General features: G+C 37.8%; 1 protein-coding gene across 8 annotated transcripts in view; it reads right to left on the reverse strand.

The window, feature by feature from the left end:
- Abcd1 (ATP binding cassette subfamily D) overlaps nucleotides 1–14,667 on the reverse strand; it is an 87,387-nt gene that overhangs the window by 49,185 nt on the left and 23,535 nt on the right. For 2 of the 8 annotated variants that reach the window (XM_074102586.1, XM_074102593.1), the window contains exon 2: nucleotides 11,428–11,476. The exons of 1 other annotated variant lie outside the window; for it this stretch is intronic. The gene's annotated coding sequence lies outside the window, so the exon portion shown is untranslated. Of the gene's footprint in view, nucleotides 1–2,415; nucleotides 2,457–3,989; nucleotides 4,034–5,263; nucleotides 5,422–11,427; nucleotides 11,477–14,667 lie in introns of those variants that run through there. 5 more of the 8 variants (XM_074102588.1, XM_074102587.1, XM_074102590.1 and 2 more) reach the window with 5 other exon arrangements.

Genomic DNA, 14,667 nt, shown 5'->3' on the forward strand with positions numbered 1-14,667 from the left:
GCTCCACGTACCCCTGTTAAATTTTCTAGATGACAGCGAACCGTTACCTCCACCCCCAAGATAGTAATAAAATTGGCTGTTGGAGAAACTAAGTTTATTTTTATTTCTATCATCATCATAATATAATGTATATTATTTATTTCAATAACAGGTAAGTAACAAATATAAACTGAAACTGAAAATACAAACTGAAACAAACAACAACAAATAACAAACAAATTTGGAGTTGAAATAAAAAAATACAAAAAGACTCCAAAAACCAATCTTAATCATGTTGCCATTCTTGCAGCCACCATCACACGTAAACCTTTGGCATCACATTTATCAGTCAACTAAAATTAATCAATGGGTGGTGTGACAGGGGTAGGTGTCCTGAAAATTCTAAATAGTCAGTTAGATTGTTCAAAAAGTATTGAACGCGTATTAAATTTTTGTCATGGTTTTACCAACTTCAAAATCAAGATATTTGCAATTGTGGTTAACCCAGATTTTCAAGAAACGTTATAAACGTATTACAATATGTGCGTTTTTACAAGCATTTGAACGGCTATTAGGTATGTAGTATAAGTAGGTACCAACGATGATGAAAATTTAAGTTTTTATTTTACGCATTCTAAGCCAATGTCAATGTGGCGTTGACCCCAACATTCGACTGGTAGAGATTATAATTAAGGCCGTACATTGTGCAATGCAGCCTTAGCGAGCATAATTTTAGAGGTCATATTAGCCTGAACTTAAGTAACGAAACCTTATTTTTAAGTTAGGAAGTTACGAAGCTCATCCCGGGTTCGATTCCCGGCCGGGGCAGATATTTGTACGAATAATTCTAAAAGTGAATTTGTTATAAATAATTTTGTTTATTACCGTTTATTCAAGAAAAGCCCTAACGGCCACAGGGTTTCAGCCGTAGGCCATGTATTTTGAAATTATTATTTTTTATTCGACTGGATAACAAACCAGCAAGTGGGTCTCCTAATGGTAAGAGATCACCACCGCCCAGGAGCCCCACTTGATAAACTCGAGAGTTGGATACGCGTCAGCGTAGTGCGGTAGTGGTGATGGTTGGGTTCGTGTGATGTGTGCGTTCTTACAGCGTGGTGGTGGAGAGGAGCTGCGGAAACACACGTTTTTTGCATAGACTGTTTATAGTTCACTCTCTTTTCAATCAAATGACATTTCGCGCACCTCTACTATAACAATGTTGTGCGTGTCGGACTGTTCTTGCTAATCCGGTTTGGAGGACCTGACCCACTTTCAGAGTTTATTAAAACCAAGACAAGCACCTATAGATGGAACACCTTACAAACTGTGTCCTTCTTGTAGTAGGTAGGTACGCTTTTCCGGGGTTCCTTTCGAAAAGGCTTTAATATTTTAAGATATTGCCTATCGTTACTTACTACTTAAAAAAAAAACTCCTACTCAATACTTCACTTTTTAAGCATTAGAAAGAAGGTAAGCGATCTTGACGTGTCTCTTTATTGAAAAACACTTTTTTGAAAAATAAGTCACAGCAAATATGTAGCAATTAGCAAGGACATATGATCATTTACATGCTTTTGGTATCATAAGTAATAGTTACTGATTTTTTAAAAAACGTTTTTCAATAAAGAGACTCGTGAAGATTGTTTACCTTATTTCTAAATGCTAAAAAAACGAAGTTAGTTAGGACATTTTGGCAATTTTCGTGGTGTTAAACCACTGGAGCTATAGAGTGACGCTCTATCAGTGACGTAGCGCAGGGTGGCCATATTTTTTTTCGTGACGTCGTTGTTGAAGGCTTGTGTACAGTCACCTGCAGTAACATGTGCCACAGCGGACCGTGCAACAATATCTGACACGTTCTACCGGCCCTAGAATAGTGTCGTATCAGATATTCATTAGGGATGGGCCGAATATTCGTTTTATATTCGGCATTCGGCTAAATCACCGAATGTTCGCCAAAGTGTTAAGTACTCAAACTTTTTAATGTATTGAGCCATGTCTGAGATGGTGTTAAATGTGTTATTTTTATGAAGTACAGTGAGGCTTTATGTTATGTTAACAGAAACTCATTAAAAAAAACTTTTGAAATAAATAATAACCATAACAAACGCATGTGCTGAAGTTTTACTATTTACTAGATGATTCAAGAACAACAACGGGTACAGCGGGGGTAGCGGGCGGGAGGATTAGGCTTCCATCCGCGCGCTTTGCGACAAGAAGTTCAGACTTGTTTGCTTTACGCAAAGGAATCAATTATGCCGAATATTCGGTTCGGTAAAAGTTTTGCCGAACATTCGGCCGAATATTCGTATTCGGTGAAACACATGTTCGGCCCATCTCTAATATTCTCATACACGCTTTGTTGTCAGTTTTAGGTGCTAGTGAATGTACACTAACTAGGAGGTGAAACAGCTAAAGACCTGCCTAACTTACGCTTCTATCATTCCCCGGGTTGCCTAGCGAAAATATCCATTCCACGCCACTGGCACCCGGAATCGAATTCTTATTAAAATAATGTCAAGCACTGTCAAAACAGTAACCAGTCTAACAACCCGGCCACGACGAGCGACACGGCGGACTATTTCCTAATACAATGCGTTTTTATTTAACAAGCCATCGTGTGGTGAGTCTCGACCGCGCAATGGTTAGAGAAATCGCTGGGCTGATCGCGCATAGTGTTGGGGGCCGGCCAAAAACTGCCGCCTTTCACCGTTGAGGGCCGACGAAAGTAGCCGGTTAGCAGTAAAGTGTTTACTTTACCACGTACGTCTGTATCTGTACAGTCACCAGCACCTACACAACAAAGCATGGATACACCCTCTATCGGGCTGTCGGGTAGGTAACATCTAGGGGGCTACTACGAAATTCTAAAATCAAAGTATCGTACCGTCCCTCTCACTCTCGTATTAAATAATATCAGTGTCAGCGGGACGGCAAGATACGAAGTTCGAATTTAGCGCTTCGTATTATAGGCATAGGGTATACGATTCTATTTCTAGGGTAGATAGGACGTGTCTTGGGTTGCCAACTTATTTCTTCAAGAAAGAAGAAAAAGAAATAAACAGTATTTTAGAAAAATGAACAGTATTTTCTTCTTTTCATGTTTTAAAGACAATTTTTTGGGTGCTTCTCGCACAACTCATCAATTTAGTACCATTTTTAAAACCCTCATAGACCTCGTCTGAATAAAAATTAACATATTTCTTAAATTTACAGGCAGATTCGTTCTGAAACACCACTATTGTGACTATGCTGCACTGACTTATTGAAAACAGTATTTTGTATACTATTTAGTTCAACAGTAAAAAGTATAATGTAGTGAAAACAGTATAATACTGTTTTTAACAGTATAGCAACCCTAGACCTGTCAGATATTTTTCCACGCTTCGATGCAGGTGACTGTACCTATAAAATAGTACCGCGACTGACTGACAGACAACGCACAGCCTAAACCACAGACAATTTTCAGACTCCAGAAATCACAAACATTAAAAAACTAACACTATAATAACATGTTACCAGAGCTAGAGAATCGTTTTGACCCGGAGAATTTTCATTTTTGACAGATTATTATACCTACACTCGCCAAATGAATTTTACAATTTAACTTTTATCAATGACTCATCATCATCATCATCCCAGCCTATATACGTCCCACTGCAGGGCACAGGCCTCCCCTCAGAATGAGAGGGCTTGGGCCATAGTTCCCACGCGGGCCCAGTGCTGATTGGGAACTTCACACACACCATTGAATTGCTTCGCAGGTTTGTGCAGGTTTCTTCACGATGTTTTCCTTCACCGCAAAGCTCGTGGTAAATTTCAAATGTAACTCCGCACATGAATTTCGAAAAACTCAGAGGTGCGAGCCGGGGTTTGAACCCACGACCCTCTGCTTGAGAGGCGATGGGTCAAACCACTAGGCCACCACGGCTTATCAATGACTGTGAAGTAAATATTGTAGGTTTAACGTATGAAAGCAAAAACTATTTGGCCAGGAAGTTACTTACCAGGTAGGTAGTTCTTTTTTGTTTCTATCAAACAACTGAGCGGTCTGTAACAAACAACAAAACAAGGTGTACAGTCACCTGCACCAATATCTGACACAACAAGCGTGCATAAATATCTGATACGACTCTATTTCTAGGGCCGGAAGGACTGTCAGATATTTTTGATTTGATAGATATTAATGCTGGTGACTGTACGAGTATCTATGTATAGTATAATAAATAAAGAGGTAAATTTGCATGTTTCTCATCAACATGAGACTTGAAAACTCCCATCGGCATTTTTCCGACAATGTCCCTAACAAAGCAAAGTATTGTGATTTTTTAAGTTATGACAACACAGGCTAAACGTCAGAGTTCAAGAAACAATACCTTCGTCTGTAAAACCTGTCTAATATTTCAATGTTAGGTACAGAGTTTAAGGTATTTTATGTTTCGTAATTATTTTCGATTTTGGAAATGATAATTTTAAACTTGAATTTTTAGGGTTCCGCACAAACAAAAATACAATAAAAAGAAAACTAACTTGACAATAAAGAGAAATTGAATCTTACATACTTAGGTATCTGATTAGTAAATATGAAAAAAAATATTTGTACAAAATTCAACTTGACCGTGAAACTTTTTATTTTTACAAACAGAAATTACTTCAAATGTACCTAAATATTACGATTGCTGCAACGTTCTGGATTAAATTTATAGAAGAGCGATTTTTGAAAACAAACGTTATTCAAAACCCGTACATTTCCGTGTCTTGTCACAAAGGTAGAGCGCAAACAAAAATTTAGACTAATTGACGAAACTATTTAGATCTGTAATTTTCTACTACTCCAATGGTATAGGTATTTCAAATTCGTCTCAATTTGCCACCACTTTCGAATGGCATTGTAATTTCTAATTAACTATATCTGTAATTTCTTTATCTTTAACTGTAAGTTCGCTTGGGCTTAAGAATAAAATTACTATGCGTAGTTTTGGGCGTACTTAACTATACATTCATTTTGTTTGTGTAAATTAAATTTCCGGTGTAATTAAATTTAAGTAATTTGTTTCTCTTTTGGATTGGATTATTCCTAAAACATTTAATATCTCATTTAAATCTTACAACAAATGATTTGATTTTTCATTTAGAGAATCATCTCTCCTTTTTCAAATCTGTTAAAAACTATCGTATCTCGAGCTATCACGCATCATTCCTACAAACTGTAGAACCACTCAGTGCCTTCAACTGAACCTCACGGAAAGCACCCAAACTAAAACAAAAGAAGCACACTCACCGTACCCAATACAAAATCCACACTTTCTATAACAATCACTAGCACCAAATATCTTTATCTATTGAACACTGTCTTCACAAGGCAAACTTTGTCTTACGCATAGGATTACGCATACGCTTTAAGGCGTGCATACGTCCGACCACACCGACAACTGGCGAGCGACTAACGCTAAACTCAGAGATATCTATAGATTAAGTTTAATGACGTTCTAATTACGATTTGTTTCGATGTGTTTATCTTACAAGGTCATGTGTTGATGACTTTAAAGTTGGATCTGCGCTGTCCGTTTTGTTTCGTATTGGTTTTCATTGTTCTAAATTTTAATGTCAAGCCTCTTTTTAACCCCCGACGCAAAAAAGAGGGGTGTTATTGAAATGGGGTTAGGTTGGACATGTCTGCCGAATTAATCCGGAACGGTATGTCAAAAATGCTAGGAAATGGGTCCTTCCTTGGCGATGGATATCGAAATAAAGGCATACCGCCGGGAGTGAGACGGAGCGACCTAGATGTTAGCGTGGGATAACAAGAACTCGGTGGGACGCGAATAGGGAGATTAAACAAATACTTGAACTTTTTATTGATTGAATTAGTAATTCATAAGTATTCATATTCAATAATGACATGACCGGGACATGTGGTCAAGAAAAAATCTTTTTAGCTGACCACAGGTATTTTTGGCTGTACTGTACTAGCATTGTCAGCGAAACTATAACCCGTACCAAGTATCAATTCGATGCTATAACCTTTAAAGAGTTCCCTGCGAAGTCGCTCCTGAATTTCACTACCAGATTATTGTATTGTTACAATAAAATTGCACAAAACACACCCGCGCCATATTTCATGTCTCTAATCTTAGCGGTTGAAGTATCGGGATTTAATTCCGATCCCGTGGGAATATCGAACTAAAAACTAGCCTTTGAGTTATTCCAGATATCCAGCGAAGGGCGTACCAAATTTCACACAAATCCGTCTATCCATTTTAGCGTGAAAGAAGTAACAAGCACTCATACAAACTTTCGAATTTAGTATTTAGTAAGATAGAAGTTCTACTCTACAAGTTGATTCCTCAACGACCGGCAGCCAACCTGTAATCACCGACAATCAGTTCCACATTGCCGGAGACGCGCCAAGGCATTAGACATAATTCCATCCGCTAAGATATAATTTGAGGCCGAAACCTCGGTAACGGGTAAGCAGGGTGAATGGACTGCAGAGAAACTCTCTAAAACTTTGTTGTAAATGACAATGGATGAAACTGCAGCAGCCGACATGATTCTGTATACTCAATTCCTGAGTAGAGTTGATAAATAAATAAATATCACGGGACAATTCACACCAATTGACCTAGTCCCAAAGTAAGCTTAGCAAAGCTTGTTATGGGTACTAAGCAACGGATAAATGTAATTATATAGATAGATACATACTTAAATACACAGTAAACACCCAAGACCCGAGAACAAACATTCGTATTTTTCATACAAATATCTGCCCCGACACGGAAATCGAACCCGGGACCTCAAGCTTCGTAGTCAGGTTCTCTAACCACTAGGCCATCTGGTCGTCAAATAACCCCGGTAGTTAAAATTTAAAGGGACTGACAAAGAGTAATAACTAATATACCTACAGGATGTCGTCCCGTAAGTAGTACGACAAACGTTAAAGGGACTGACTATATAAGAGGGAAATAGGTGGGCAAAGTCAGTTATCTAATAAATATTATAGAAAAAATACAAAATATTTTTTTTTACTTTTGGTCAAATCAATTATTTTGTATTTTTTGTATTTTTGTAAAATACCTCAATAAAAGTTTTAAACTGGTTAGTCTGTAATTTTTATACTGTTGCAAACTTAACAACTCACCCAACTCTTTAAAATATAAATAACTAGCTTATGCCCGAGACCACAGAGAGAGATCCAGCCGTTTTTAACCCCCGACGCAAAAAGAGGGGTGTTATAGGTTTGACCGCTATGTATGTCTGTGTGTCTGTATGTCTGTGTGTGTTTCTGTCTGTCTGTCTGTGGCACCGTAGCTCTTAAACGGGTGGGCCGATTCGAATGCGGTTTTTTTTAATTAAAAGCAGGTTTCTAGCGATGGTTCTTAGACATGCTTTATCAAAATCGGTTCAGCCGTTTTTGAGATATTGTACTTTGAAATGACAAAGTCGGGGGTTTTCCCACATTTTGTTGGTTAGGTTAAGTTAGGTTATTGTGAGAAGAAATAACAAGCACACATTATGTTATTAGTAGTAGGGACTAGTAGGTAGTATGATATGGAAAGGGGGGCGGTGCGACAGCTGCCTGGTTCCCAAGCCACATGATGTGTTTCCACGTCGTAACAAACGGGACGATAATGAACGAAATACTTATGGCTCATTTCGTCCGTGAAATTGTTAAGTAGACGATAACAAATGAGTGTTCCCAAAATGTAAGGGGAAGCTGTGAGCCACATTTTCCTCAAGCCTTCTCTGAACGACCCTCTATCTCGCTTATAATATAGAAAAGAAAATTGACGAAAAATTGCCAGCCTTTTAACATTGTTCAAACTGACGTCACAGCAATATACTCGTAGGAAGCATCAGTGCAAAGACGTCATCACGTCTTACGGCGAACTCTGGCCATTACAACACCGAACGTTTCCGTTCGCACCTTTATCTGGCCTGTACATACAAATGGACAGTGAAAAGAAAAAATGACTAAAGCGCCAAAATAAAAGTAAAAAAACTTTAAAGTCCATTTACCAAAAGTAACATTTTGGCGCTTTAGCAATTTTTCCTATCCACCGTCGATATTATACAAGTCGCTTACTACTTGTTTACGTGAAAAATCCATTTTTTTATGAACATCAGACATTTTTGGGTTAAAACCGCGGGATTCTGGGATCCAACCGATGCAACTGACGGAACTCTTCAACGGTTAATAGCATTGACTTGAAATTTGTTATGCAAATGTAGTCTGGGTGACAATGCAAGTACAGTCAACAAAAAGTACAGTCAGCAAAAAAAGCTTGTATTAAAAATGAAAATTTTATGGTTAGGTTATTCAACTGGATCAGACGCTTTCCTGGTGGGCTCATGTCTCTGAGGTCAGCCGCAAGCTTTTTGCTTCGGTCCATTCGCTCAGACGCCTGCAAAGTTTCCTTCCTCTTCGTACCAAGATTACTTTGGCACAATCTCTCCTTCTCCCTCTCCTCGACTACGGTGACATAGCCTATCTAGACCTCTCGGAGCAGCTGCTAGACAAGCTTGAGCGGCTTCAGAATGTGTGCATACGTTTCATATTTGGTCTCCGTAAATACGACCATGTGTCCTGTTTTCGCGCTCAGCTGAACTGGCCGCCAATTCATCGACGGCGTCATGTTCACATCCTGTCGTTGCTTTTTAATGTCCTTTTCAAACCTCAGTCCCCACCTTATCTTTCAGAAAGATTTAGCTACTTGGCCGCTGGGTCCGGGAACCGGATGCGGTCGAGCGCTAATCTTTCTCTCGCTTTCCCTGTCACTAAATCCAAATCCTTCTCCGTGCACGCCGTCAGTCTGTGGAACCGGTTGCCGAGTGACATTAGGCTGGCGCAGACGGTTGCCACCCATGAGTCGCTTAAGGGCGTACCTACTGGCTTGATAGTTAGTTCCTTTGGAAATACGAGTAGATGTTATGTTCTGTTTTTTTTTTCTTTTTGTGTATGCGTATGTATGTTTTTTTACATGTAGTTTATATGTAGTCTATTGATATTGATATGTATTAGTTTAGTGTTTATTTATTGTTTTGTATTAGTGTGTACCCATATATATATGTAGGTATTTATTTCTTATTTTTGATGTATTGTTTAGGTTAATTTAAATTTTTTGATCCTTTTATCTTTCCATTGTAGTGTCTACTCTTGTTTCTGTTGTCCTTTCAATCGTTCAAAGGTTAACTGGAAGAGATCCCTTTAAGGGATAAGTTCGCCTTTGTACATCTCTTTCTCTTGTTAATTGTAATTTTCATAGGTTTTATGTACAATAAAGAGTTACAACAACAACAACATCAACTGTAAATTTTATATCACAAATTATCAAATTAAAATGGGGCTAGACGTGACACGTCTGCCGCATGTATCCGGATCGTTGGGTCAAAGTTATCACCGATTGAGCAGGGCTACTATGAAACTCGAAGTTCGTATCGTACCGTCCCTCTCGCTCTCGTATTAAACAGTATAAGTGTCAGAGCGACCGCACGACACGAACTTCGAGTTTCGAGTTTCGTAGTAGCCCTGCTGGCCTCTAGGCGAGACGATTTGGACCATTTCCAGTCAGACTGGTAAGATGTGGCCAAAGGAGAGACGAGTGGGTGAAAAAAGGGGGTGCTTTTGCACAGCAGTGGGACACACTACAAACTAAATGAAAAAAATAGTTTATTTATCCATAGCAATAAAAATAGAAGTGGTTTTAGAACCACTTAAGCCATAAACAGTTCACACACTACCGTACCGCAAACAACTTTCACATACGTAAACAGCCTGCCTCACTGTATTAAAAGTACCTACTGAAAGCAGATTCATGTTCACACATATCTATACGGTTATCTCGCCAAACAAAAGTAATATAATGGATGCACGCGAAATTTAGGGCTTGGAAACTTGACTAGTGTGCTAAAAATAATAGCGGAATAGACATTAAATAAGTTTCTATTCTATCAACAAAAAACAATTAAAAAATCATAAAACCTGACTGCCTTAAAAATACTAAAAAGAAGAAAACTCTAGTGGACTAGAACTCTAAGTACCTAGCTAACTACAAGTTCAACAGTCGGGACCCATTAGGTATGTACCTACTATAAGAATTTTTGAGCTGGTCACGATTTGAAATGGTCCCGACCGTTGAACTTTAAGTTAGCTACTTCAGAGTTCTAGCCCACTAGACTTGTTTTCTTCTTTTTAGTATTTTTAAGGCAGTCGGGTTTTATGATTTTTTAAATTTATTGTTTTATTTCACACTTTTTTGATATTTCTGTGAAAATGGAAGATTAAAACTATTATAAACCATGTATATTTAGAATGGGCTAATTATTAGCTTTCATTTGATACCCTATACGATAGGTTTGAATAAAAATAATAATTGAATACTCACAATTTGGCGCCAAAAATCCACCATTTTGATTATTCAAGAATTTTATGTAACCAGTGTCACTCGCGTTATCAAGACGAACCCATTGACGTATTATATCATTTATCAAAAACAGTTCAGCCGTTGAGTAGTTACGAGAGGACATAAGAATAGACATACATACATACGGGTCAAACACATAACACCTCCATGTTCGCAGTCGTTTCGCAATGGGTTTAATTCGTAAAGAATCTGTTCGAAAAACGTCCCTTTTGCAAAGTGTATATTTATGTCTCTTTCGCAAAATGTCTCTACTCATAAATAATCGCAAAAGATCCGGTCCTCAAAACATTCAATTTGTAAATTGTCTAGTTTTCAAATCGTTTGGCTAATGGGTAATATTACAGGCAGGGTGTTTTGTACATTTTGCAAACAGGACGGTAAAGCTTTGTGAACTGGGAATAATTTCTGTGGGGGACGTCCTCTGAATTTTTGGAAGATTTGGGAGATGGATAAGGTCCAAGGAAACTTGGTCCATACTGCCCGGTCCTCGGAGAAATGCCCTTTGTATTTTTGAAAACCTTACATGGCAGACGTTTTACATGACACATGATGTAGGTTACACATGAGCGAGACGTAGAATTTATTGAAAACAACATCTTTATAATATCGCTTTGAACTTCGCAAATCGCGAATAGAGCACAAACGGTTGAATAACGAACGCTTGCGCAGAAAGTAAAAGCGTTTGAGATCTTTCATAACCGTCGGGATCGCTAGTGATGTGCGTCATATCGATAAAATTTAAATTAATTTAAACCAATTTAAGCTTCATACTTTTTGAAACTAATAAATGAAATTTTACAACGAGATTTATATCATACTTTTTAAGATCTTATCACAACATTTAGCGCAATAAAGACTTTGAGTTTGAGTTGATTTCCAGCAAAACCACCTTAGATGACAAGTCTATGTGTAAACATAGTTTAGTAATTTTGTTTCTTACGAAAATTTTACTTATATGGGTGCTTATGCTTATCCTATTAGGTACGCAAATAATATAAAAAGTAAAATTTTATTTACTTACATGCAAAGAACGGGATCTGTGTTCTTTTTGTCTTTTTCCTTTAATCCACCTGCAATAAATAGAAAATTTTAATAATCGAAGATATGATCAAATATATACCTTATGCAAAGCGTCTAATTCGCGGTCTTCCGCAAATCACCAACCAACGAGCCAACGAGGGGTCGAGGGTCACCAACGGTGCTGGCTGAAAATCAGCGCTGGGGGTGTTTATTATTAACGCTTCAGCATTATGCTGAGCCAGTGTCCTATTCACAACCGCAATGACACATACTTTCCTACGTGTTGTCTATTTGTACTTAATACTATTGTTGTGTCTTGTGTTGTGAATAAATGTATTTTCTTTCTTTCTTTCTTTCTTTCTTTCAAATCCGACGTAAAAGAAAATTTCAATATAAAATTTCCTTTAAAATCATTCTCATTCGTCTAGCATAAACTTAACGTAAATGCTAATTATCGAATTTGTACTTCGTGATAAGAATTAAGGACCCGGATAGTGACATATATGATAACCTTCATCGCACCAATTATATAGCAATAACACGTCAATTATTATCAGCAGATTTTACCTATCACCAAAATCCAAATCAGGTTGTTGATATAAAAAACGTGTAACTTACAAGTGGTTGTCATAAAACATAGTGTTTATTTATACAATTGTGTTTGACAAATGTCTCTGAAATATTGTGGAATGATCATAACATAATGTATACTAAATGCACGAAATAGAAACATTCGTACCGTGAAGTTTCTCCAGAAATAATTTTATTTTTATTTTACTATACTGCCTTCGTATTCGTAATGTTTTTGTTTAGTGTTAATTGGAACTATGTACGAGTTCTTAAAAAAAAAACAAAACGCTCTGGCATTTTGTGTGCGTTTGTAATAATTGCGTCTGTGGTGTGTGACATAATTACAGTGCGAATGCGACAAAGATCGTAATGAACGCAGGTGACGTTTGAAGGAGGGATGTTTAGCTAGTAATCTTTATTATAAATAAATAAATAAGCTCATCCACGGCCAAGCTAAACTACGAGGGTTCCTTGTACGTCTACGGAACCCTAAAAATGTGAACTGTTTTGTAAAATCACTTCTATATTTATGCAATTTGCTCGCAACTAGGGCCACTGCAATATGTGAGTCGCCCTGAAGCAACCTTTTTTTATTTCAATTAAATTTAATAAGTAATTACGTAAGCGATTGGATTCATGAAAACACAGAACGTGTCTTTACGGTCTGGACAATTGGACGATGACCGAAATCCAGAGAAGAGTCTTCTCAGAAATGATCTAATATCATAAAAAATATATAACGACTGAATTAAATCGTAAAACAATCGTTTCTCCATAATTACTGTAGCGTTTGGTATGAGGCTTTGTAGTACATAGGATTAGAAATACCTAATCAACACGTTCTATTCATCTTTTGTGCAATAAATAAATAAATAATAAATAAAATAAATATCATGGGACACTTGACACCAATTGAACTAGTCCCAAACTAAGCAAAGCTTGTACTATGGATACTATGCAACGGATAAACATACTTATATAGATAAATACATACTTAAATACATATTAAACATCCATGACCCGAGAACAAACATTCGTGTTATTCACACAAATATCTGCCCCCGGCCGGGATTCGAACCCAGGACCTCAAGCTTCGTAGTCAGGTGCTCTAACCACTTAGCCATCCGGTCGTCATCAATGATTCTCATTAATCATTATCCCGCATGCTGGGAGTCCCCGTGCGCGTGTGATCGATCGATTTATCGATCAATCAAAATGAGCCTTAACGCCATCTAGCGATATTTCGCCGCTTTAATGTCAACCGGACAACGGTTATCCATTAGCGTGTTCTCCAACATCTACGTTGGTGGAATCATCGATAGTATCGATGGAGCTATATTTCCAATTCAATTGAATTGCTTCAATGTCAACCTTACGTCAAAAACATCGATACCTCACATCACTAGTACAGCGAAGCCGGCGGAACGAAAGCTATTGTGATGTATGCGCGCGCAGGCCCTCAGACGTGACGCCATCTTGGATGCAATGACACTTGGCTGTGTGTCAGTGTTACGCAATGCTTGAATAGGGCCTAGAGTCTAGGCTCTCGCATTTGATGCTATTATTTGAGCTATGTAATCTTGCTAATATTATAAACCTGTGTTGATCCGCAGATTATACATGTCTAATTTTTTTTTCCTTTTTTTTGACAGTGGAATAATTCTACACTTCCACTGGATTAAACTAACCATGGGATGGCCATCTTAACGAGGCTGACCGAAGAGATGTCGGGATGACTTGGACGCATATCAAATAGAGTGGCAAGAGCTGCATGCTCCTGTGGGAAGTGGGACACTTTACAGGCTAAAAAAAAAACTACTTAACCCGACACATCCCTGTAATTTTATATTGTAATTTATATGTATTTTGTTGGTAAGTGATTATTTATTTTATTTCTTTTCAAAAAATGACTTTCTGCCAAGTTTCTTGCGGCGCATTCTTCTTGGCAATGATGGCCTTTCCGAAAGCGCTGGTAGTTTAAAATAGTGACATGTAAAAGAGCCCTTTGCAGCCTATACTTGCAGAATAAAACGTTTAGTTTTTTTGTTGAATTATTCAGGGATTTTACTGAATTCTCATGAAAACTCCTAAAAATTACACCGTCTCACTGACAGTGACGTTGCATTAAAAACAGTCCTATAAATTTATGAATCTAAGCCCAGCGGTTGTTGACAACTAGGTATTCTAGAACTTTCGGACGCCATTTTGAAATATTATTATATATCCCCTAATATCACAACGACACTATAAATAAAATAAATAAATAAATATCATGGGACACTTGACACCAATTGACCTAGTCCCAACTAAGCAAAGCTTGTACTATGGACACTAGGCAACGGATAAACATACTTATATAGATAAATACATACTTAAATACATATTAAACATCCAAGACCCAAGAACAAACATTCGTATTATTCATACAAATATCTGCACCGGCCGGGATTCGAACCCAGGACCTCAAGCTTCGTAGTCAGGTTCTCTAACCACTTAGCCATCCGGTCGTCAAAAAGAATGAAATGACACCTCATATGTTGAAAACATTCCAACCGTTTAGGCTACAGAAAGGACCCAAGAAATGTCTATTTCATGAGAAATATTTAGTACGCTCGATTTGGGCCATTTCCACCAACACTGGCAAGAGTCGGCCAAAAGTAGACGAGTGGAA

The sequence above is a fragment of the Choristoneura fumiferana genome, chromosome 19, assembly GCF_025370935.1.
Source record: "Choristoneura fumiferana chromosome 19, NRCan_CFum_1, whole genome shotgun sequence".
Lineage (NCBI taxonomy): Eukaryota > Metazoa > Arthropoda > Insecta > Lepidoptera > Tortricidae > Choristoneura > Choristoneura fumiferana.